At 40.7% G+C, this 26,912-nt stretch overlaps 1 protein-coding gene across 2 annotated transcripts in view; it reads left to right on the top strand.

Moving 5' to 3' along the window:
* Positions 1-2,174: 2,174 nt before the first annotated feature.
* Positions 2,175-26,912, top strand: part of RASGRP3 (RAS guanyl releasing protein 3) — a 106,379-nt gene continuing 81,641 nt past the window's right edge. For both annotated transcript variants that reach the window (XM_042933273.1, XM_042933270.1), the window contains exon 1: positions 2,175-2,330. The gene's annotated coding sequence lies outside the window, so the exon portion shown is untranslated. The remainder of the gene's footprint in view (positions 2,331-26,912) is intronic.

Raw genomic sequence — 26,912 nt, 5'->3', positions numbered from 1 at the left:
CAAAATCAGTTGTCTAATCCTGTTCATTTTTATTTTTTTAATCAAAGTATACTTTGACCAGTTTCAGGTTACCACATAATGATTCAATATTTGTATATATTATGCAATGATCACCACAGTAAGTCGAGTTAACGTCTGCCATCAAACATAGTTCTAAAATTTTAGTTTTTATTCTGCTAAGAACTCCCGAGTTCTACTCTTTTAGCGACTTTCAAATACACATCACAGGGGCGCCTGGGTGGCTTAGGCAGGTGAGCATCTGACTTCGGCTCAGGTCATGACCTTGCAGTTTGTGGGTTCGAACCCCGCATCCAGCTCTGAGCTGACAGCTCAGCTTCAGATTCTGTGTCTCCCTCTCTCTCTGCCCTTGCCCACTTGCACTCTGTCTCTCAAAAATGAATAAATGTTCAAACATTTTTTTTCAAATACACATTACAGCGTCATTAACTATAGTCACCAAATCCTTTTTAGAAGGTGGGATATTAGTAAGGAAAATAATTTTATAGGCCACTGCTTCTCATACTTCAGTGAGCACCAGAATCACCTGGGGTTAAGATAGTTGCTGGGCCCTGCCCCTGAGAGTCTGATCCCTGTGCTACTGAGTCTACTGGTCGTTAGACAGCACGTGCAGCACGCCGAGTAGCCCCTCCAATCAAGAGATTCTCTAGCTTCTCCTGGATTGCTTCTCAAAGTGTTCCCCTAACACAAAGAACAAATTGTTGGTAGTAAGTGTGGAACGACTGACAGAAAATGATAGATAATCAATAGGTAACTAATAGAATCATGTGATGAATCTTAAGTAATAACAGTTTTTAAAATTTTGTCGTTGGGGAGCCTGGGTGGCTCAGTCGATTAAGCGTCTGACTTTGGCTCGGGTCGTGATCTCACGATTCGTGGGTTCAAGCCCTGCATCAGGCTCTGTGCTGACAGCTCGGAGCCTGGAGCCTGCTTCGGATTCTGTGTCTCCTTCTCACTCTCTGCCCTGCCCTTGCTCATGCTCTCTCAAAAATAATAATAAAATAAACATTAAAAAATTAAAAAACAATAAAGTTCTGTTGTTAAAATTAATAAGGTTTTACAGCATGGGTGCACACTACAAAAAATAAAAGGGCACTAAATATGTATATCACAAACTGATCTGTCCCCACATTCCAGATCCACACTCCCACTTTGCCAAATCAACCGTGTTTAAGTATCTTGTTTGAGTATCTGAATTTCACATTTTGAAAGAAGTTGAGAACTGCCCTCCACATAGTTTGTGCCAGTTTATACTTCCATCAGCTGTTATGGGGATGCTTATTCCTCCACACTTGAATGGTATTAGGCAATACCAAAATTTTGACCTGTCCGTCTGATATGTGAAAAGCAATATCTAATTTTTATCTTATGTTGTATGTAATCATGAGAGAAGTTAAACATCTTTCAGTTGCAAAACCGTGGATAATCTTTAATACAGATGGGCGACCAGTCTATAAACTCAACTTCATAATTTCTTTTAAGCAAAAGTGTGTGCTTTTCTTGTTCACCTGTTGATAACTTCCTTTTGTTGAACCTTGCCTCCAAAAGTATTTCAACTACTTTTGAATAAAAAGAAATAAGTTTGGTGACCCCTGTGGTCTGCCCTATCCCTCATTTCCCCCAGGAAATTCTATTTATAAGCCATTCCTTTGGGAAATGAACGAGGTGACACATGTTTGCTGATGGTATTTTATACAGAAAATGATACATCTCCAAACCCAAGCTTTCCTTATGGAAAATGTCAATTTAGCGAAGTGTAGATGATAGGAAATTAAACTTTGACTCTGGTACCATTATGAACGCTGAATTTTCCTCAGCTTGTTTATTGGTATTCACTTGAAAGAAACACACACACACACACACACACACACACACACACACACACACACCTCAGACTTTTTGAAATCAAATGCATTTCCTGCCTTCTTCTTTCCTCAGTGCTCTTACGACCAGCCTATTTATAGCCCAGAAAAGGAAAAAGCTCCACTGGAGGCAGGAAAACTAAGTTCAGAAAGAATAGGAGGAAGTGTGCCTGCCATTTAGCCAAACAACCTTTAATTCATTGAGCTCAAAGCCCAGCAGCTTCACTGTCGTTGTTAGGCGTAAACAGCTTGCAAATTTGAATTTTTTTTCTCTCCCCACTTTTGACCAGCACTGGGGCATTGAAGGTGATGGCAGTGTTTCAGAAGCCAGAACAGAAATCTCTAGGTGTTTGCACACAGGGAAGAGAAACTTGTTAGGGGTTGGTGAAGTGGAAAGAGAAAATTCAAGAGAGGAATGAGCTTGATATGATTCCACGTCTGTGAGTTAAGGTAAGTGTCATTTTTAAGACTGTCCATTGTTATGTCTATAAGGGATATCATAAGCAATGGAAGTAGCCAGAGACAGTATATATGCTTTGAAGGCAGGTCCTCATGAAAAGCTCATAAGCTTATTTATATTTCTGAAGAAATATAGAAATCAGTCTCAGTTATGACATATTCAGTCTTTAACAATGATATATATTTTTTTGAAATAGTATTTGTTTCCTTAAGATAGCTTTATCTCCATTAAGCTTTCTTCAGTTTCGTGATCACCAGGGGATTAAATAGTATAAATACTTTTGCTGAAGATCATTTTTGAAAAATGATTTCTAGGATTTGTCTGCTTATTCTCTTCAAAGTGCTGATTAATGATCATGTACCATTTCTTTGATCAATACTGGTTTAGAATATATTTAAATCAGCTCTCAAACTTGAGAAAAGTTACTTAACTAAAAGTTAAATTTTGTAGAAAAGTAAGTGAAGATAAAGTTGTTGTTGTTGTTGTTGTTGTTGTTGTTTTCAACACAAAGCTTCTTCTCTGGGACATTCATTTTCAGACAAAGGAGGACTTTCTAGAAGCACCAAAACAACACTGAACAGCTATGGTGATAGAAACTGTTCACCATAATTTATTTACATTTAAGTTAGGATTTCAAAACATTCAATTAGCAGGCATTTTCTGAGTGACCTGAAAAATGCCACTAGCTTTGGAAGTGGAAAGGTGGAAAGGTTAAATCCAAGAACAGTTGATGCTGCCCACAAAAACTTGGAAAGCTCCTAGGGACATTCCGAATTCTTTTAACATTCCTTGCCATCAGACAAGCACATTTGTTGAAATGATGCACCATATTTGCATCCACCACTGATAACTACCCCCCATTTGTGTCCTGCAGTAACTTGATTGATGTCACAATGACAACAAAGGGATACGTCTCTAGTGGTCTGTTGAAAAGAAAGAGCAGAAGGAAACGTTGGCTGTTATTTTGGCTTATCCCAGTTCGAGACTGGTATGTTTAGAATCTGTTGCAAGAAGATAGCAAAGCTGGAAGCCAGAAAAAGCTGAGCCAGCCAGATTGTAACTGGTGCAAGGAGCCAAGACGTGGCTGTGGCTCCATGTGGACTTGACTGGCTGTTCTCCTTCCTAGGAGAGTTTAAGCGTTATTAGTATTTTTTTTTTCTGTTTAGAAAAATTACAATCCATTCCTTGGAAACTGTAGCAAAGTGTAGTATTCTTGAATAGAGAGAACCAGTTTTCTTAGTTGCTCTGAAACCATAAAAATAAAGACAGAAATAACATAAATCTGGGTAAATATGATCGATCTGAAGAAACAAGTAAAACAAACTCTTAGCACTTGTTTCCAAGACACTCCAGTGCCACAAAGTCAGTTCTGCATCCATTGTATTTTTTCCACCAAGTGAAATCCAGGGTAATCTGATTAATTTCCACTCCATGTGAGACTAGTGATAGAGATGCTGCTTACAGTGGTCCTGGTTTCTGTGAGTGTTGAACTCCCTGCCCTTACAGTTTCAAAACAACTTTTTCATTTGAAAAATGTGTATTTTTCTTTTTTTAAAACATATTTTTAATGTTTATTTATTCTTAGAGAGAGAGAGAGAGAGAGAGAGACAGCACAAGCAGGGGAGGGGCAGAGAGAGAGACACAGAAAATCCGAAGCAGGTTCCAGGCTCTGAGCTGTCAGCACAGAGCCCGATGCGGGGCTCGAACTCATGAACCGGGAGATGATGAAACTGAGTCGAAGTCGGTCGCTCAACCGACTGAGCCACCTAGGCACTCCCAAAATGTGTATTTTTCACTTGTATATTTACATTTTGAGAATAGAAATGTTTTAAATACGATTCAAGATTTAACTAATAGAGACAATTAGGAGTTATGTGTTTTATTCTGAGAACATATTTTTTTTCACCTTGAGAAGGCTTATGCTTGGTCATTGGTTTCTGGATGCCCGCAGATGGTCATAAATGTGTTCCTGCAATGCCAGTTATTTAAAATAGATTTGGGGGGGACTGTTTAATAGTTTCACCAGTTTCCTGATTTTTTTTCGAGCTCCTGAGTGTATTTTATGTTAGAGTTAGCTAATTTTGAAAACAAAATTAGGAGCTTTTTTTTTTTTTTTTTTTTTTTTAGCTTTTCTATTAATCAAATAGAAATCCGTTGCTTGGTTTCCAGCATGACTCTTATTTACTGTGTGTTAATAGGTGACGTTATCAAGCCACCTCTGGCCCTCACATTTAAATATAAGTGAAATCAGATTATTGAAGAGATAGTGTGAAGTGGTGACAAATTGACATGTCACCATGTGTAACCCATGACTTGTAGGATGCGTTGAAATGGAGTGTGGGGCGAAGCATGCCAAGGTCAGGCAGCTGGACCCACCTGGCCTGATGCTGTGGGGACCGGGGGGTTGCATATTGGTTTTAGTGTGTTTGGGAGCACCTCAAATCCAGGTAAGTGGCCTCTGGAGGTTTTCTTTCTCCTCTGCCCTCATCCCTTCATGCCCTATGTTACAGGTTTACAGCAGCCCCACACCACACAAGCATATTTATGAAGTTTTCCTACTTGCACTGCAAACTTTACCTTTGATAACTCAACATTTACTCAGAGAAATGGAATTCTATAGGACACAAAGCATCTTATACCAAATTAATGATTAATATTAACCAAATTAGGGGCGCCTGGGTGGCTCAGTCAGTAGAGCGTCCGACTTCGGCTCAGGTCATGATCTCGCGGTCCATGGGTTCGAGCACCGCGTCGGGCTCTGTGCTGACCGCTCAGAGCCTGGAGCCTGTTTCAGATTCTGTGTCTCCCTCTTTCTCTGACCCTCCCTTGTTCATGCTCTCTCTCTCTGTCTCAAAAATAAATAAATGTTAAAAAAAAATTAACCAAATTAGTGATGTACATAGTGGGTACCAGTAAGGAGGTTCTCCTGACTCAGGCAGGTTTCACGGAGGTATGAGGTTGAGCTGACCTCGCAGGCAGAAGATCTGATGGTACTGTGAGAAATAAGTGTCCGAGACGAGATTGGAACTGTGTACATGGGCAGGGATGGGAATATTCTTGGTGTGCCCAAGGAATAGTGTTGTCAGATGAAAAACAGGATTCCCAGTTACATGTGAATTTCAGACAAACAACAAACTTTTTTTGAGTGTAAGTATCTCCGATTGCACTGGTGTGTATGAAGCCTACTGCATGGGACTTACTTATTCAAAAATATTGTTTGTTGTTTATCTAACATTCACATGTAACTGGGTGTCCTCTGTTTTCATTTCCTAAATCTGGCAACCATACCAGGGAGCTGTGTGTCAACAGCTTGACATAAGCAGGGGCAATAAGCATAAGGGGCAAGAGAGAAGCGTCTGGAGGAGGTTGGGGTCAGACTGTGGTGGGACTGTAATGCCAGACAGAGGGGTGCAGAATCTAATTTGAATCCCCTGGGAAGCCAGTGAGGGGCTTTGAAGAAGGAAATGACATCAGTGAGATCTGCCCATTCAAGGCAGGACCTGGTGGGTCAAACAGAGCAGGTTTCTGATGCCTGGTGACAACAGAGAGAAGGAAACCAGATGGAGACACATTAGAGAACAAATCAACATGTTTTGTAAACTAATTGGCTATGGTTATAGGAAGAGAGGAAGTGTTACAGAGGATGTTATGTTTTACTGTCTATTCTAAGAAATAGCCAATCAGAGAGGTAGCAGCAGGTCAGGGAGTTAGCGGGGAAGATGAGGATTTTGGTTTCAGGCCTATTAAATTTGATGCTGTGATGGCATAGTCAGGTGGAAAGAGTAAGTGAACAGCTGGAAATGGGAAACAGCTTAAGAGGGAGGTGAGAAGCAGAAGAGATAACGGCCAGCATTTCCTTTTCTGCTAAGCCTTTCATGTCCAGTGTCTTGTTGAATGCTTACAACCACCCATGGGCAGGTTGTATCACTGGCCTCATTTTATGAATGAGGAAACTGCAGCTCAGAAAGGTTAAGTAACACGTTCACCACCAGCTAGCTAGTGAGAGACAGGTAGAGAATGGAACGCAAGTGTGTAAGAGGCCAAAGCCCACATGCCTGCTAATTCCCATGGAGAACAAGGAGGATCTGCTCTGGATTCATTTTTTGCATCTGCAGAGATCTAAAGGAACCAACTTTCCATGCTGTTATCTGATTATTATTATTATATATTTTTTTTTTTTTGAGAGGGAGAGAGAATGCATGAAGAGGGGAGAGGGGTAGAGGGAGAGAGAGAATCTTAATCAGCTTCCACACTCAGTGTGGAGCCCTCTGCAGAGCTCTGTCCCACAGCCCAGGGTCATGACCTGAGCTGAAATCAAGAGTTGAATGTTCAACCAACTGAGCCACCCAGACGCCCCACTGTCACCTGAGTTTTAACTGGATTCCTGGTCTTCAATTTTTTCTAAGTGTGGTAGCTCTCAGAGTTATGCACCTTTTAGTTAATCTCCCCGAGGAAAAGGGAGGAGGTTATACTCAGATTTTTGTGTTTATTTATTTGCACATTTATTTCCAAAATTGGTTTTCCCTTCAGTGCCTCATTTTTTACTTTTCGTCACCTACCTGGTGAATTAAAGATTATGCTGCAAACAGGCCAGAGAATGTTGAACTCCTTACTCTATCCTGGGTTGCCCTCTAGTGGCTGCCTTAGGTAACGACGCTCAGGCCAGGCAGGGACCACGCAGGCAGCCCCTGCTCCTTAGGAAACCAATAGTTCAGAGAATCACTGCAGAATCATCTGTGGGTTCCTCAGTGGTTTGGAGGCTAGTTGTGCTAGGAGGTTCTGGAAAAGGACTTCGTGGAATTACGTACCCCCTTCCAGCTGCCTGGCCTGAAGGGCATTTTGAATAGACCAGTGTTACATTTATCTTAAACTTTGTAATCATTAAAAAAAAAAATCACTTTTTTATCTTGTTAGGAAGGCACATATTATCAAGTTTGGTTATTAAATAGCTTTGAATGCACCTATGTGATTTTGTTGTTAATAAATTTTCCTTTTATTCCAAATATTTACTTCAAGATACACAATATAGTTTTTAGTCAAAAGTGAATAATCTGTCTTTGAGGAATACAGCCTAAGGAAATATTCATAGATCCAGACAAAACTGTATATAAAAGAATGCTTACCTATTTGTAATGGACAAATTTTGGACAAATATACAATAAAACCTTGGCTTGCAAGCATAATTTGTTCCGGAAACATGCTTGTAGTGCAAAGCCCTTGTTTATCAAAGCGAATTTCAAGAACCGTTGGCACAGTTGTGATCATGTGATGTTTGGTGTCCCATACTACTCGTATTGCGAGACATCATTTGTTTATCAAGTTAAAACTTATTAGAAATGTTGGCTCGTCTTACGGAACACTCGCAGAAAAAGTTACTCGCATTCCAAGGTTTTATTGTACAAAAAAAAAAAATAAGGAAATTGTTGAGTAGTATTCCACAATGTGGAATTTCATATAGGCATCAAATTACATTAAAATATTTAATGTTTATACTAAATGCTAAGTGAAAAGAGAAGGCAAAAAAAGTATATACATGGTATGATCTCACTTTCTTAAGAAATATATATGTTTACATGAAAAAGCTGAGAGCTGAGCATTTATATACCAAAATATTAACAATAGAAGTCTCTAGTTGGTGGGATAATGGGGATTTTTATTTTCTGCTTGTTTCCAGGATAAGCATGTTCCCCAAGATAAGCATGTACTACTCTTAAAATCGGGAACAAAAAAACAGTTGTGTTTTGAAAAAGCGGAGAGCTGAGTGCCAGTGTTCTGATTTCTTGCTGTCATGGCTGACAATCATGTAGGTGCTAATTCAGCTCCATTTACGGCCTCTCTGCCCAGTCAAGAGCTGTATCCTGTTTGGGACAGCATAATTCATTGTAATGGAAAAGATGATGATGCACTAGCCTGGTCTATGACTTCACTATATTCATCAGCAACAGGAAACAAAGACACACACTTTTTTTTTCATAATTGTTTTAGTAATAATTGACAATTGGAGGAAATGAATGGCAGAAAACAATTATGGGCAGACAAGATGGTCAGCAGATCAGACTGGGAAATGCAAAGGGGCCAGTCTCAGTTTTGTTCCTACAACGATTTCAGAACATTACAAAGATATTATTGTTTTGTTTTCAATCCACTCCTGAAATCACTGTTGTTTTTACCAGCAGTTACACAATTCTTTGCTGGCAGCAGTGACCCCCCCAGTATGTTTTTGATTCAGTAATCCGGTAATCACACATCAAGGATTTGGAACTGAATTTTTTATGTATATCGATACTCAGGGCCAGTGTGAACTTCTCCCTGTGTGTGTCCACTAATAACGCTCCTTTTTAATAAACTGGCCATTTGTGGCCCATACATGAAATTTTAAACACTTCATTTTCTATTAAACTTTAAAATATCAAATCCATATTTCTCTTTTCTGTGAAATGATCCCTAGTCTTCATTTGAACAGCAGGGGGTTGGGGTGGGGGTGGGGAACAAACAACCAAAACTCAAAATAAGTGAATTCATGATTCACTCTCTGGTGGAATGAGCACAATTAGTAACCGCTGAGCTGAAAATGAAGGCTGCATTCTCAACTAGGAAAGAGCTAAGTAAGGCAGGTGTTACATACACTGTGGTAACATTTCTCCACCCTAGTGGCTTCTGTCTGTGAGCATAACTTAACTGTCCTGCTGGGCACTGTTAAAATTCTTAGCATGGGGGAACTACACATGCAGGGCGTGCTTTAACCTGTACTCCAAGTCATATTCTTCTCAGATTAGCCTGATTTGGAGTAAAATTCTGCAGCAGCTCTCGCTTCCAATCTTAAAAACCTCTCACTGGTCATGCTCTTTGTTGTGGAGACCTCTAGACCGGTGCTGCCCCATAGGAATATAATGTGAGCCACAACTGTCATGCTATGTTTTCCAGTTGCCACATTACAAAGATAAAAAGAAACGGAATTAATTTTTTAAATATAGTTTATTTTACCCAATATACCAAAACATTATCATTTTGACACGCAATCAATATAAAAGGCTATTACTGAGGTAGTCTACATTTTCTTTTTTCGGTACTAAGTCCTTGACATCCAGTGTGTACTTTGCATGTGTCTCAGTTCAGACAAGGCTCATCTTACATGCTGAATGGAGTCAGGTGCCTGGTGGCCACTGTAGTAGACAGTGGGAATCTAAACAGAAGACCTATAGTGCAGTCACAGTAATGTAAATGGCATCTGAAATTTGGGCTGTGAGATCCCACTGTCTGTCCAGGACTCAGCCTTCTCCTCTGTGATGTACTAGCAAGCCACTCGAACAGGGATCATCTGCAACTGAATAGTTGAATAACTGCAGAGCAAGAAAAGATGGCCAGATTTTGACTTTTTGCCTATTAGATCCAACTATTTTCCCTGTTAGAACAATCCAGCTGTTCGTTTAGACTGTGTCTGTAATGGATTCCTCAGTTGAGGGTAGATAGGGGTAATAGAGGTTTTTAAAAACTCCCAATTTTTGAAATCTGGACTATGTAATTGTTAAGAAACTTTATTTTATAACAATGTTTTCAAGTGAAGTTAGGCATAGGAATAGATTCCATTACACAGCCTAAAACTAACTTCCAGAAAGCATTATGAACATCGTGTTTCTAATAATGCATGCAACTTAGCACAAAGAAAGAAATCTTTAGTTAATACACACACACTCACACACACACACACATGCACACACGCACTCACACACACACACTCCTAACATTGTGATTGCTTGCTGATGTCTATTGTGCATTCTGCCTTGTCTTATTTGAAGAGAAGGAAGTATGCTTCAACAATCTTGTATAACTACTATGCCCTGGGGACTCTCATGCCAGTCAGCTGGAGCGATAAAGATAGCTCTGTGTGCTAAATGTAGGGATCCAAAAATAGAACTAGTGGAAGTGGATAAAACTACAAGACATTGTAGGTTCTTGTGGCCCCACCAATGGCAGGAACCTGGACACAAGAGCCCCAGAAGTCCTGGCGGCAAGTCCCAGCTCCCTAGAACGATCGTTGTTTGGGTTCATTGCTTATTCCGGGAGGGTTTGTTTAGGAAAGCCAGATTTAAAGCAGTCAGAAAACTCTAAAATCAAATGTACATGATGACCATCCATCGATTTACAAATTGGTAGTGCTCCAAAAGCTTGTTTGTAAGAATTTTCTTGGCCTTCGGAAGTAACTTTCCATTTTCCCCATAGAAACAAAGTCATAAATAGTGACTGGGTATGTGCACCTAAAATAACATATATTCTCAATGAAATTGTTTCAATGTATTTACTATATATTTGCAATGTATTACATTAAGTAATTATTCTTTATTAATCATTATTATTTTATGAATACTTGTTAGTTAAATTATTACAAGGCATTAAAATTTTTTTTGAATGCTTATTTATTTTTGAGAGAGACAGACAGAGCACAAGCAGGGAAGGGTCAGAGAGAGAGGGAGACACAGAATCCGAAACTGGCTCCAGACTCTGAGCTGTCAGCACAGAGCCCAAGGCAGGGCTCGAACTCGTGAACCGTGGGATCATGACCTGAGCCGAAGTCGGACACTTAACCGAGTGAGACACCCAGGCTCCCCTATTTCTATGCATTTTAGTGAAATAAAATTATTGTATCACTTCTACATTACTATATCATACATTAATAATATGTTAATAATTACACTACATTAATCCATAAATAGTATATGAATAATTAAAACAAAAAATATGCTGAATTAACTCAGAGTCACCTTACATCCAAAACATTGAGCACTGGAAGAGGAGCTAGCAAATGTCTGGTGTTGCACCAGGCTCGGGAACAAGCGTCAAAGATATATCCTACTTATTTTGTCCCTTAATGTTGGTAGGAAAGCAAATTCACCAAGGAAGAATGAGGAAATAGATGGAATTCTTTACTAAGGAGGGTGCCTTACCTATGAGACTCTTAGGGGGAGAAAGCCTTTACATTTGTATGTCTAAACTTAGGATTTGCCTTCTCCTTAAGGAAGAAGTACCCCTAGCAATGCTTTTAGTGCAGAGCCATAATTAGGATCCTTTCTCACTCCCAAATAGGGTGAGATTTTCCTGAGTAACGTTTGGCCAAGAGGGAAGGTGGAGAGGAAGGCCACAGTGAAAGAGAATATGTGGGCACATGATACAGAGATTCGTGCACAAATGCCCCGTTCTCCTGCAGGGAAAGAAAGGCAGAGAATGATGGACTCAACTTTGGATGGTTCTCTGTGCTTTTCCATGAAGCCTTCAGGGTGGGAAACAGGAGGGGAGGGAGGGGTGTGCAGGTGGTCTTTGCGTGTTGGGTACGATTTCCAACTCAGTTTTTTGTATCTTCGTGAGTGCCATGAACTCTTGGATTCTGTGGATACCACCATGGCTCTTTCTAATCACTAGTAAATGAAGAGCAGGTGGTGAAGTCAGGCATTAACTGGCCTTTAGGCAAGGTCAAGAAGTCTGGGCTGAATGGGGCCACTGGTTGGCTTGACAAATCAGCAAGAGAATTCAAGGGCATGTGGGTCAGTTGACATTATGTATGTAGCTCAAGAACAGGAGTCTGGGCCAGGAGAACAATGGATTCCTGTGACTTCTCTCTTTCGGAACACCTTCCAATAATTCCTTCTGGCTGCGAACTGGGGCTGTCTCTCTGGTAACGGAAGGCAACTAACAGAGATCAAGGCATGTTGTGCCACAGGCTGCTCAAAGAGGCATGCTACATCTGGGGCACGCACATCTGTGTTCTCTGTATCCCAAACTATCCCTACCCCTCCCGACGGATGAGCCCATCCTTCTTCGAAATACTTTCTCTCAATTTATTTTGCTTCTAGGACATTTTCTTTAAAACATCCATGATTTGGGGGCACCTGGGTGGCTCAGTTGGTTAAATGTCTGACTCTTGATTTCCAGCCTTAGGTCATGATCTCACGATTTTGTGAGTTCTAGCCCCACGCTGGGCTTTGTACTGACAATGCAGAGCCTGCTTGGGATTCTCTGTCTGCCTCTCTCTCTGTCCCTCCCCTGCTCATGCTTTCTCTCTTTCTCTCTCAATAAATAAATAAACAAACAAATAAATAAATAAATAAAGCAAGCAAGCAAGCAAGCATCTATGATTTTTCTTTGCTCTGAGAACTACGACTCAGACTACCTAAATCCACTGCCCACACTAGGTACTCATTTGAACTCTCAAATTCCACTGCTGAAATTCTCAGCATGTATTCTGGCACATACCACCTTCGTTTTCTCATTTCTCTTTCAAAGTTTTAAACACATAAAATCAGATACTCTGTCCTCAATCCCATTATACTGAAAATATAATGTCAGAAACTTTCTGACTGATGTGGGAAATGATCTCTTCCCATTTTTATTCCTCTTGATCCCTGTACCATTTAATATCCTACAATTTTCCTCTGTTGAAATCTGAGATGCCACATTGTTCCCGATTTCTTCCAATCTTGATAAGGGGTTTTTTTTTTCTCTGCCCTCCATTGTAGCTGTTTACCAGGGGTCCTTGTCATCTGTGTTTGTCTAAATCCTTTCTCCCTCAGAGATCTTATTCATGGCTTCCATCTGTAAATAACTCTGAACTTGCTTATCTAACTCTGAGGGAATTTTAGCCTCCATTCTAGGTGCAGGTCTCTGTCTGTCTGTTTCTACTTGATGTTCCATCATCGTTTCAAACTTAGCACGTCCAAAACAAAAACCCTACCCTGTTTCCCTTATCTACCCGGCCTTCCTGTGTTCTTTCCTTTGATGGTGACATCATCCCATCTGGGTTGGAACCATTTTTCCTCTAACTTGTTCTTCACCTCCAGGTAACCCCATAAGTAGATCATCCTTCCTGTTAAATGTGTCTCATATTCCATTCCTCCCTTCCTGTCACTACTGCTTCCATTCTTGTTTGTTTGTTTGTTTGTTTTTACCTCAATCAAGGACTCTGAGCAGCCATCCAGCTGATTTCCTTCCCTCAGGCTCTCCCCTTCCCTCACACCCACCTCTCCATACTCCTGGGAGAATACTCTGTCTTGGAGAGTGTTAGGACTTTGTTAACAATTGTTAAGTAGACCCCTGTTGCTGGATGGTGAACAAAATGGAAGTCCATACCAGAAACTGAAATAGATTTACTACTCACAGGTCCTGGAGGAGGCACTCTGAATACCTTGAGGGTCTACACGGGGAGGTCAAGGTAGGGTACAGGTACAGGACGAGGGCACATGCCTTTATTAGAGTCTGTGAGTGGAATGCTTTGGGGTTCCTGGGCTATGGCCAGATTGGTCGATTCAAACTAAAAAGAGTTTGGTAAGCTCCACCGGGGTCTTACCTAAGGGTAGCACGAGGGAAGGCCCAGGGAGGCTGGGGGGACTGTTTATCACAAGGGTCATTAGGGAAGTCCTGTTAGGAACTTACATGTACCTGTGACTCTGCAGGATATTATCCCCTCACATGAGGGGCTAGTGCCTGTGTAAGGTCCGCAGGCCACTTGGCCAAACAAAATGGATGCTGAGGCAGCAACACCGTGGAGTAACTTAGCTAAATTCCTGACAGAAGCCTGCAAACTGCCTGTGGTCTTAGACAAGCTTCAGTGAATGGAAATTCACTCAACGTAGCTATACTGGTTTTAAGAAAAATATGTCCTGGAAGCACCAGAAGTGAAGTTGAGAACGGCAAGGACCTCCCTCCAGAAACCAGGTGATCAGGGCCTGAGGCCGTGACTGCTGGAACTTGATGGGTTTTGCCATTCCTCAGAGGCTCTGCTCTCCTGGCCCCCTTGCTTTTCCTGTCTCACTGAGCACAGGAGGAAGGAGGATGTCCATCACCTCCTCAGTTTGAAGGTCCTTTTTGTTCAAGCACCGATAGAAATGGATAGATCTCCTGCTTTGAATTCCCAATTCTCTTGAGAAAGAATCTAATAATCAGAGTGACCTAAACCTGCTTCAGGTGTATCAGTTCCTTGTCTGGTCATTTATGACCTTGAGAGAGGAGGCACGGTAGTAGTCCTGAGGACAGGGACAGTTTTCAGAAGAGAGGCTTGTGCTATGTAAACCATCTCTTACACATCTGGCCTTCGGATGTAATAGAGCATTTTATTTTATTATTTTACTTCTCTCTGCCAGGTCCTAACCAATAATGTGTCTCCTAACTTTGCCTAAACATGTCGTGTGTTTTCCCTCTCTGCAGATTTCCCTGTGCTGATCTAGGCAGCTCAGGTTCCACCACATCCCCTTTTTTCTCTCAATCCAAATCCTGCAGGCTTCCAGATGTGGTACCCATCTGCCATTTTTGACAAAGCCATCAGCAGTCTTCAGGGACCTTGACCTCTTCAGAAATGCTATAACACACTGTCTATCTAATATATTGAATCACAGGATGTTTGGTATATTTGGGATATTTCATTTTTTCAGTCATTTTATGCCTCCCTAGTTAATTTTCCAGGAGTTTCTCCTCTCATCAATTTAATTATAAATTCCATGAGGTATAAGTCATAGGAGGGTCACTGGATACCATCTTTCTGCAGGTTATCATACATGTACATGAAAAGGAAGTTTAAGAATGGTGTGATGACAGTCGATCTTATTTTTCTTCTTTGTGCTTTTCTGTACTTTGCAAATTGTTTGTGGTGAACATACATGAGTTTTGAAATCACACACGTACAAAGAACATAAGTCACTTTTTGAAAACTGCAACTATTCCAAATAGGATCAAGTCAACCCCCTGTGATACCTTGACATAAACTTGGGTTATCGTACTTTTCTAAGTTGGGTTGTATAAATAATCCTGTGAATTAAGGAAGTTGCCTGGGAAGAAGAATAGTTTTGAAATCTGGAGCATAAGACTGGGAAGGGTGGCCAAGGTAGAGAGCCTGGGGTGGGCCTGGCCCCCAGGGACCACCAAAGAGGGTTGCATATTATAGAGTGATGAGTGTATTATAAAGACCCTGAGTTTTTGGCTAAAGAAGGGTGTAACACAAAACTTTAAGTCTGAGATCCCATTCAAATGAGATCAGTGGGTTTTTTTTTTTAAGTCACAAATGCACAGTGACAATATTTTGAAAGGTGGAAAATAGACAGCTGACTAGTAACTCAACAATAGAAATCAGAAAATCAATCCAGTTTGCCCTGGAGAACCCAGGAATTCCCCTGAAACTATAGGTGAAGATGAGGCTAACATCAGGAAGACTGGCTGAAAGTCTTCCTAATAAGCAGATTCCCAGATCCCTTCCCTTACTTTACATAGTTGGGAGTTGCCCCCTCCCTTGGTGTAGCAGGACTCTGGAGGTTTTTTCCTCTCAAGAAGTTAAAACATGGGGTGTGTAGACTGGGGACCCTGGTCTTTGGATGGGGTCCAGCTGAAAGCATGGATTTTATATTTAAAACTAGAGGGGTACCTGGGTGGCTCAGTCAGTTAAGTGTCCGACTTTGGCTCTGGTCAGACTTCGGCTCCAGTCATGATCTCACGGTTTGTGGGTTTGAGCCCCGCATGGGGTTCTCTGCTGTCAGCACTGAGCCTGCTTTGGATCCTCTGTCCTCCTCTCTCTCTGCCCTTTCTGTGCTTGCCCTCTCTCTCTCAAAAATAAATGCTTAAAATTTTTTTAGTAACTAGAGGTTAATTGAAGTTTGACACCAGATTTCTACTCCCACTTAGATCCTAGAATGTTATGGGCAGAACAGAAAATGTGATTGCTAATAAGTTCTAGGTTTTGTATCCTAAGACTTAGCGACAGAAAAAAGATGTTCTGGCTCCATGTCTGAAAAGCATGGGGAAGTGACTCATAGGTTAGGGAATCATCTGCCTGAATCAGATGTTCACCCCTGAAACACTCGAATGTGGCCAAAGCAAGAGAGGTACTAAGACTACAGCAGTTTGGATCACATGCCTATCCCTGGACAATGAACTTTGCCCCAAATACCAAAGAGTTTCTCAAGGTGGGAGGGGCAGATGAGCTTGCCCTTGAGAGTGGGCATGTAGGCAGACATCACTGGAGATGTCAGCTGAAACTCCTCAGCCTCCCCTGTAGGCAATGCTATGATGGAAGCAAAGGTCCTATGAAGGCTTAAAGCTGTCTTACCAGTGTAAGAAATGAGTACACTTTGCATTTCTACAATATATTATGGAGTTTCAAAGTACTTCATTTCATTAGCTTTCCAGAAAAACCTGTGAGATGGATATTGTCATTCCTACTTTATTGATGGTTATGGTGGACTCCTTATGGTAATGTGGCCGACTCACTCACTATCCCTCAACTAGATTGAGCAGAGCTGGTAGCAGAAATCCTGTCTTTTGCTTCTTAGTCTGATTGGGTTTGTATGTTAGCACCCCAGTGATCAGGCCCAAATCACAGATTCCTGGATAACTGGGCAGGGGAGGACATGTGGAGGTGCCATTCACAGCCAGGGGACTGTATGACTGATTGTCCCCTAGTCACCTAGGGTCTCCCCCACGACTGCCTGCACAGCAACCCCAACCCGTGTCAAACCAGTAGAGGCTTGGAGGGCGCTTCTAAGCGCACACAGCCAGAGGAGCCACGTGGCCTCCTTTTGGAATAAGACTAAAGAATTAACTTCTGGGAAGAATTTTCCATTTGTTTTCCAGATAAGATTGATTAGAACCATCTACTCAGTTTTGCAGATTCCATGAAAGAATGGATGAATTGTCCCGTCTGGCCTGGCTATGTTTAGTCCGCATTTCTCAGAAGAGTGCTAACTCCTCCAGGCAGGGACGGCCTCTTTACCTTCAGACCTCTCGAGAAGAGGAGTTAGATGTCCCGGATGTGTGCTCCATGCTGGCCAGAGGGGAGCATGTAGGCTGGAAGGGTGGCCCCATCTGGTGTCAGCTAGACAGCTCCCTGTGCGTTTTATTCACCCTCTGGTGAGGTTATGGTGGGGAAACACTCTGTATTTGCCAGTCCTCTCTGCGTCCCTTACACCTCCCCCACCCTCTCCCCTCCCAACCAAGTCAGTTCTCTTTGTTATTTTTGGTGTAAAGAACTTTCCTCCCATTAATTTCAAGGCTTCAGAAAAGCAGTTAAAAGAGATTGAGTTGAAGGAAGCTATCTGATCCTGCTTTCTCTACACACACACACACACACACACACACACACACACACCCTCCCTCCCTACACCTGTGAAGCTGAACTAATTAAAAACGGATCCATCCTTTTGCTTGTTATTTAATAATAGTCTTTGCATTTTAACGGTGAGTCCAGACAGTCTATACTGGTTGTGGTTATTGAGGAATTAATAATGCTGTTTTTTATTCCCTGTTTACCGCTCTTTTTCTCTCCTCTCCTGCTTCTTTTGGATCTTTCAAGTTTTCCATATTCCAGTTTCTCTCCTCTAGGGCTTTGGAAGTTAGGTCCTCTGTGTCTGTTCTTGTAACTGGGTGCACGTAAAAGACATTATTTGATGTAACAGAGTCTAAAGTTAAGATCTCCATATTGACATCTTCTGCATAGCGCATAGATCTTGCAAACCTTTCGTTTTGATCGCATTCTCCCATCTGCCGTCTTATCACTGAGGAAAATTTTAGCTCCGCAGTTTTTGTCTTTTAAGCAGTTTTGTCAAGGGATAATTGACATAGAATAAAAGGTGCGTGTCACAAGTATACAGTTTGATGTCTTGACACGTGCATACACCCGTGAAGCCATCACCACCACCAAGATCATGCGTAGCCTCTTAAAAAATAGATTCAGTTCACACTTGAGCTTAACAGGCTGCATGTTACCAACGTCTGCTAGTTTTCAGGGGCTTTGTTTTGCTTAAAAGTTCTGTGGCTTCTGGACAGAAGTAACTGTGATAATTACCGTTCCTCAAAGCCCACTGGGCGTTGTGCCAAGTGCTTTACAGTAATTACTTCTCATTGCTTTCTTTATTGCCTTTAATTTTTAATTATAAAAACAGTACAGGTTTATTGTAAATAAATGTGCTTGTCAAAAATGGATAGTGTAACAAAGGAAAGACTGGCAATTCTTGAAACCCTTTGTTTTCTTCAGAGTGGATATACGTTTATTACTTGTCACTGCAGATGTTTTCTATTGAAAGCATATATGATTGTGGTAAAAATGGAGCTAAATACATAGTGGAGGGGTTTGGGGGCTTAAAATAATAATCATTTATGCACAGTGCTTTCTGCAGCTTGCTTTTTTCACTTCTTACTACCACACCATCTGCCCATCTCATCTTTTTCACGGCCGTATGACATATGTAGCATTGAATTAATGGCATTGTGATTGTTTTTATTAACCTCTCTTTACTTTTAGGCTATTTTTTTTTCTTTTTTTTTTTTGTTGTGATTACATGTGTCTCATGGAGTTTGTCTTAACATATGTCTTTGTGCACTTGTTGAATATTTTTATAGGATAAAATCCTGAAATACAGTGCATTATTCCCAGCTCATATAGCCATTTTTCGACTTGGGTATTATCATTTCCTTTTCACAGTTGAGGAATTTTATGCTTAAAGGGTTAAGCTTACTCAGCTGGTGAGTGGCTGATAAGGGCATGAGAGCCCTGATTTCCCAGGGCTCCAATGTGTCAACATCCTCAACCCTCAACTCACTGCTTCTCCTACTAGTTTGGAAAAATGGTCAAAAAAGAAAAACGTTATTAATGTTGGAATTGTCAGAAGGATTAGCAGGGATTTTCAGCTAATCGTAGTTCTATGGAATTAGAATGCAGGACGTATTTCAAGCAATTTATATTTTCACCTGGCCCTTCAGCTGAGGACACTAATGTGAGAGCTGAGGGGCTATTTTTAGCAGGTTGCTTTAAGCCCTTTTTTGGGGGGGGGGGGAGTTGTGAAATAGCCTGTCCATCACAGGCAGCTAGGAATTGCTTGCCCACTTTTTTGTTCCGAAGGAAAGGACACACACCATCTGGGCCAGTAAGTGAGGTCCAAAATTGGACTCATGTTTATTTTACTTAATAAATGTGCTCTTGAATAATATGAGTTGAGTTTAGGTTGGTTGAATGCCATTTTTAATGCAGCAAGAGTGCACACATTTCTTGTAATCCTGCAGTGAGTGGCTTTCTAAAATAAAGAATGCTTTGGTAATGTGAACAAATTCCCTGAATTTATGTTGATTATAACTTATTTTTTCTTTTCTTAAGGCAGGGAACTCTATGCTTGGTTGCTTGTGTCTTAGAGTGTGTTGGATGGTATGGCGATACTCGTTAACTATAATGTGGAGTACATGTGCTGTTATTAGGAACGTAGAAAAATATAGTTCAACTTCTCACTCTCAAGTCCCAAATCAAATGACATGACAAAACCACATAATTTTGAAGGGTGGTTTTAGAAAACCAACTTCCGCCGGGAGGAGTGTGGCTGTAGACCGTGGGCACTCCTATCCTTGTGTGTGGACTGTGGGCCCTATTCCTGTCTCACGGTGGAGCCGTAGGGAAGAGCTGGCTCTTCGCTTACTCAGGCCACAGTCCAGAGAATAAAACAGAAACGAGTGAGGTTTTGACTGATCCTCTTTCACACTAGCACCATCGCATTCTTTGAAAGTACACTGAAATATTTTTGGTCCAATGTGAACATTTTTGTTCTTCATAACTTATTCACATTTGCTCATGTATTTTTTAATGTTTATTTATTTTTGAGAGAGAGAGAGAGAGAGAGAGAGAGAAAGAAAGGAAGAGGGGCAGAGAGAGAGGGAGACACAGAATCCAAAGCAGGCTCCAGGCTGCGAGCTGTCAGCCCAGAGCCCGACGCGGGGCTTGAACTCATGAACCATGAGATCATGACCTGAGCCGAAGTCGGACGTTTAACGGACTGAGCCACCTAGGAGCCCTGCTCATATATTTTTTAATTAATCAGTAGTTGATTCTACAACTGGAATGGCCTTTAGAGTTTATGGAATTTTTGGTGTGTGAAGACAATAAGGACTAGGCTCTAACTTTTAACTTTGACCCATTTTAGTTGATTTAAGACAATTTTGGTTTAAAATTTTTTTAAGTTTTATTTATTTTTGAGAGAGAGAGAAAGAGAGAGAGAGAGAGAGAGAGAGAGAGAGAGAGAGAGGCAGAACTTGAGCAAGGGAGGGGCTTAGAGAGAGGGAGACACAGAACCTGAAGCAGGCTCTAGGCTCCGAGCTGTCAGCACAGAGCCCGATGCAGGGCTCGAACCCACGGATCACGAGATCATGACCTAAGCTGAAGTCTGATGCTTAACTGACTGAGCCACCCAGGCTCCCCAAGACATTTTTGGTTTTAAAAAATAGTATTATTCGTGAAAAGGAAGCATCTTCAAAATAAATAATTTAGTTAATATACCTGGTGGAATATAATTCTGAGAGAAATTTTTAGTGCTTTTAATATAAAAATCTTGATCCTCTAAGTTGACATTTATCAGGTCTATCTTAAGGCCTTCTTAAGGCCATAGACCTTTGTATTGATTTTAGGTCAGTTTTGGGAAAATGACTGAAAATGTATAGTAAAATGAGTAATTTTCCAAACCCAATAATCCCAGTTTTGGATATCTATACTTTGGAATTAAAAGCACTAGAAGCTAAAGGTAAACATGCAAGGATGTTTAGTGCAACATTGCTTAGAGAAGCACAGAACTGGGAGCATCTAGAATGTTCATTAATAGGGTGAATAAAGTATGATATACACTGTGGAAAGTATGCAGCTATTGAAGAGTACAAATTAAATTATATTATTGACCTTGGAGCCAATATATGTGTTCATGATACATTAAGGGGAAAAATCAAATACAGATTCTTTTTTTAATGGAAAGAATAGAACCCCATACATCTATGTATGTAGCAATACATTTTTTGTAGGTGTGTATTATCTTGGCAAGATGGGAGTGGATAGGAGAGAGAGGTTACTAAAATTTTCTTTATGTCTATCTCTATATCATTTGATTTGGTACAATGAGCAAATTTCTTTCTAAACTTAAATATTTTGGAAAGTAAAAAAGAAACATAGGAGACTTGCTCTTCCAATTTTGCAAAAGGAAACAAGACTATTCTTCTATGTGATAATGCAGTTATTCTGACCATTAGAATAGAAATTGAAGAAGAATTTATAGGCATTCAAATACCTATCAAAGCATCATCATGTAGGCTGGTATTTTTCAGCTGTTTTAGCTTGAGCTCCCCTGCATTTGACTGCGCCCTCCCATGTGTTTATCTCCAGGAGCCAAGAAGTTTTCCAGAGTTCTTACTTCCTATAGTTATAAAGAAGCAACACCCACCTCTCAGTTCTGACCTCTCCCCTTCACCTGCCTCTCAATTAGAGTTTTAGTACAGCGTTTTTGGTCTATTGCTTTTCACTAATAAGAGTGGCAATCACAAAGATGAGCCCTGAGAACAAAAACTTCCTGTTTAATTAAAACATGAAGGAAAACTGGAAATTTTCATACCACTTTTTTTTATGTGCTTCTTAGAGTGCTTTCTTAGTTTACCCCCTCTGATCTACAAATGAGAAAATCTGGTTGCAGTAATATTAGATTCTCATTACTCAGTGGGTTCCTGCTCTGTCTGTGGTCACCTTGTGTGCTCCCAGACAGTCATGATGAAGAACATCTTATCCAAAGGCTTTCTATACACAAAGGGTGTGAGTAACCCCAAGACTGCAGCCAAGAGTTTGAGCAAACACAGTGTAAGAAAATCATGGCGATGTTTAGTGGAGCGTGTGATAAAAGGAATGAAACTTTAGGAAAGGATATGGAAATGAGGTTAGAAGCTCAGTCCTCACAGATTTATAACCTAGAAGTGGTGATGGTTGGATTAAAACGTGAGCAAGTAGTTTGGCACAAAGGACTGGAAAACAGGACTTGCAGTTAGCTAGCTGGGTTTGGATAATGTGATAAAGCGAAGAGCGGAAGCGATTACATAGAACACTGACATTGTTTAGAATTATAGGTTTCCCCAGCTATTCAAAAGGAGAGCATTCCTATGAAACCTTTTGTAAGCCAAAAATGGCGTAAAGCAATGAAGCGCTTACCACTAACGTATATGGAAAACTTTTCCAACGTTCCCACACTCCAAAAATAACCTCTCTTAGGCTTTTCTGATACCACATCTTACTAATGGATGCACAAAATAAATCGAGAAAAAACAGAGGCTCACGGAGGCAGTTCAAAACTGCGGCAGCGGCTTGATACTGAGATGCTGGAGGCAGCTCCCGGGGAAGGAGCTGGGCAGTGCAATCTTACGCGCTGCGCTGCCTCTGTAAAGGCAATGTGCCAAATGCTGAACACCATTTTCGCTTCTCACTTTTTTTGGATTTCTGTTGGTAAGCAAAAGGAGGTGCTAATGTAGCTCTTTTGTAAAAGTGAAGTGGCATAACCTGAACTTTCAAAACGTTGGAGGCCCGCACGCACAATGTTAGCGGATGGATTTAGTATCAAAATAATATGGCTGTTTTATAATTACAACCATGACGTGTAGCAATTCCTTCCTTCATACACTGAGCATCATCTTCCAGCCAAGGCTCGTGGGCTTTGGTATGAACCCAGTACAGTTCAGCAGACTCAGTGGAGGATGGGGAGAGGGAGGCAAGGGGGTGCCTCGAGTTCACAAATGAGAAAAAGAGGATTTGGAGCTCCTAACTGTGCTTTTCCTCTGATGCCTGCAAAGATCAAATTGTGCCCGCCCCGTGTATTTCGTTATCACATATTTCGAGAAGAAAAATTTTAATTTTTTTTTTGGTCTCATTTTCCCTGAATCAGCTTTGTATTTTCTGCTTTGAAATAGCAACGATGCTGAAACTTGGATAGAAAGGAAATTATAAATCTGAAACTGCCTTTCTATTATTTTCTATACACTAAATGATTCTCAGAAAAAATGCACAGAGGCAGGCTTAGGAAATTGTTTTTCTCCTCTAAGCAACTTCTTCAAGAAGTAAAGCAGTCCTGGAAGCAGCAGTGGCATTGTGGAAGATTTAGATTCAGATTGACCACTAGTCTGTGGTTGATGGGGGTGCGATCCTCAAATCTGAATGCCAGTTGGTGTCAAATCAGGGTTTAGAAATAAAACTACTGGAAAAGTTTGTTATGGAAGCAATTATGCTAAGTAAGGTGATTTGTGTTGAGGGTGCTAACCTTCTTGTGTTTACTGAATCCAGCTTCAGCTGGAAAGCTAGCCCAGTTTAAGAAGGTGATTCGATGGAGGGAAAAAAAAAAATCTGCCGTAAAGGTAAATTTAAATTAATTAGATTAAGTGAACACAACTTTACCAATATGTAATAGGGTTTTAAAAACACAAATGAAATTTTACAAAAAGGGAGAGAGAAGAGAGATAAAATATAGGAAAAAGAAAGAGACCAAAAGTAGAAGTCCATTTTTAACCTGGGCTGGTTTGTCCAGAAATTTGGGGATTTCTCCAGAGATGCTGAAGAGGGGAGGCAGGGTGCTGAGACTGGGCTGTGGGAGCAGTTTCTGGTGGAGGCTGTCCCCTTTTTTCAATCTCCTTTTTATTTCTATGCAGCTGGTCTCCAGTTTCTGAATGGCTTGTGTTCAAAAGGTTCCCTTGTAAATCTATAAATTACAACTACTGTTGTAATGCCAATAATTAGACCCCAAAGTGCATTACAGTTGACTTGGCTATTGCACATGAGTGTAAGCAGGTTTAATTAGAGAAGGATGGGCCAGTCTATGAAAATTTCTGTGGCCCCTAAATCATTTGGTGGGTGGGAGGTGGTGTTAAATGTGGAGGGTTTGGAGTCAGATGGACCTGGGTTCTTTTACATCCACATTTCTCTCTCTTTCTTTCTCTGCTGCTCACGGGTTGTGGGCAGGCTAGTTAATCTCATTAAAGGTCATCATCAGGGGTGATAATAGCATCTCCTTAGAGCTTTGTTGTCAGAATTCAATGAGTATTGTGCACAGATGTTAGCTTGTTATATATTAATACTACATTAGTATAAAATGTTACAGTATTAATAGATACTAATTGTTATGATATATGATCGTTATTATTCCTTTTATATGGCTTTCTGCATACTCCCCTTTTCTCCCAGAGAGATTATAACCTTTGAGAGTAGAGAGTTTCGTTGTGTATTTTGGTGAGTCTTAAATGCAATGCACTTTGAACATAGACCCTAGATGTGTTCATTTGTTGACAATGATTTGCTTTGTTCAAGGGCTTTAGAGACTAAAACTCTCCACTTTGATTTTTCCACATTTTCTTTCTCTTTGTTACAGGCATGTAGTGAACACAATTCTTATGATAACTCATTGTGCCTGGGTATTTATTTTGGCTCAAGGGAAAGAAAAGGGGAAGAACAAGAGTGAGAGAGAAAATTCCCCATGATACCTAGACAGATGTTAGAAGAAAAAAGAAGAGAGAAGGAATCCAAAAAATGTATGTATTTAAGAAAGAGAAGACTGGGTAGAATTTGCCAAACTTGAGAAGTAAGAAAGTAATGTTGTGTACGCGGTCCCCTGAAAGGAAATGGAGGTGGGGGTGGGGATACAATATAGCCTTAGTACCTCAATTGACCAGCAGGTGGTGTGTCCCCAACTCGGAGCAGCTTGTTTGGAATTTGGCAAAAGGCGGACAGATAGATGGGCCGCTTCGGCAGGGGGCAGCTGGCAGAAGAGGTTCCTGCTCTCTGAGCATGTGTACATGGGATGGGTACCATTTAGGAATTTCTACCTAAGGGAATGCCTCGTGTAGGCATAGAGGCCCATCAGGGCATCTCTGAGAGACGGAATCCAGCTGCTCAAGCAACACCATACTTCTTTCCTCTTCCCGCATCCTTTGAACCTGGTGGTTCCACTACTTTCAGTGATTTGCTATTGAATATTGGGTCCAGGACCAGAAGGGTAGAGAATTGAGACTCGGTTGGGCAGATATGTGTAGTTTTATTAATGGATGGTGAGACTTTGCTGCTCTTGGTCCTTTTTTCTTGATCACATTTCTTGACAATGGCTTTCTCCTCTTTGTGGAGATAATTAAAACATTTAAGGATGATTGCATGTCTCTTTATATAAAAAAGATGTCATTTAGGGGTGCCTGGGTGGCTCAGTCGGTTGGGCGGCCGACTTCGGCTCAGGTCATGATCTTGCAGTCCATGAGTTCTAGCCCCGCGTCGGGCTCTGTGCTGACAGCTCAGAGCCTGGAGACTGCTTCACATTCTGTGTCTCCCTCTCTCTGACCCTCCCCTGTTCATGCTCTGTCTCTCCCTGTCTCAAAAATAAATAAACGTTAAAAAAAAAAAAAAAAAGATGTCGTTTAAAAATGAACAACTGGGAGTGCCTCGGTGACTTAGTCAGTTGAGTGTCCGAGTTCGGCTCAGGTTCCGTGGGTTCCAGCCCCACGTCAGGCTCTGTGCTGATGGCTCAGAGCCTGGAACCAGCTTCGGATTCTGTGTCTCCTTCTCTCTCTGAGCCTCCCCCCTCGTGCTGTCTCTCTCTCTCTCTCTCTAAATAATGAATAAATGTTAAAAAAAATTAAAAATGAATAACTGATACACATTTATAACAGAAACAGTAGAAAAAAGGTGATAAGTGCAAAGGGCTTGGAAAACACTGACCCCAGTTCCCAAAGATAATCACTATTAAAAACTTGATATATAGTTGACCCTTGAACAACACAGGTTTGAACCTACTTGCATGTGGATTTTTATCAATAAATACAGCACTCTAAATGTATTTTCTTTATTATTTTCTTAATAGCATTTTCTTTTCTCTAGCTTACTTTATGGTAAGAATACAGTATATAATGCATCTACAATGCAAAATATGTGTTAATTGGCTGTTTATGTTATGAGAAAGGCTTCCAGTCAACAGAAGTCTATTAGTCATAAGGTTTGGGGCAGTCAAAAGTTAAATAAGGATTTTCAACTGCATGGGGGGTCGGCACCCCTCACCCCTGTGTGGTTCAAATGTCCACTGTATAACATTTCAGACTTTTACATATGTTCACATGGTTTTTTTTAGAAAAATGAGGTCATACTGAATAAACTGTTTTATACCTTGTGTTTTCCGCTTAATCTATGCTGAATATTTTTCTGTGTTAATATACTGCAACAACATTACTTTATAATGATTGTGTAGTGCTAAACCTTACAAATGTATAGTAATTTATTCAACTATTTTTGGTACACAGATTGTTTCTAATTTTTCACTAGTATAAACAATGCTGTGAGAAACATTCCTGCACATATGAAAATCAATATTATTTTCTAGGGATATATTTCTAGGACAGGAACTGATGAATTAAAGGGTATACATATTTTAAAAAGCTTTTGCTACATATCACAAAGTTATCTTTCTTACAGCTGGTACCAATTTATACTCTTGCCCCCAGAGTATAAAGGTGCCATTTTCCAAAACCTCCTGCCAGCATTGGGAATTATCAATTTTTTTATCTTTGTTATGATTAGAAATACTAAATAGTATCCTATCACTTATTTAATTTGTACTCCATTTTAGGAAGCTGATTTTTATTTATACTGGTCATTTATATTTCTTTACTTGAAAAGAGATCCTTTTTTAAAAATTTATTTATTTTGAGAGAGAAAGAAACTGAAAGTGGGGGAGGGCAGAAAGGAGAGAAAGAGAGAGAGAATCTCGAATAGGCTCTGAGCTGTCAGCACAGAGCCC

This window comes from Panthera leo, chromosome A3 (assembly GCF_018350215.1).
Source record: "Panthera leo isolate Ple1 chromosome A3, P.leo_Ple1_pat1.1, whole genome shotgun sequence".
Taxonomy (NCBI): domain Eukaryota; kingdom Metazoa; phylum Chordata; class Mammalia; order Carnivora; family Felidae; genus Panthera; species Panthera leo.
The sequence above is the reverse complement of the archived record's forward strand: the minus strand, read 5'-3'. Positions and strand labels throughout refer to the sequence as shown.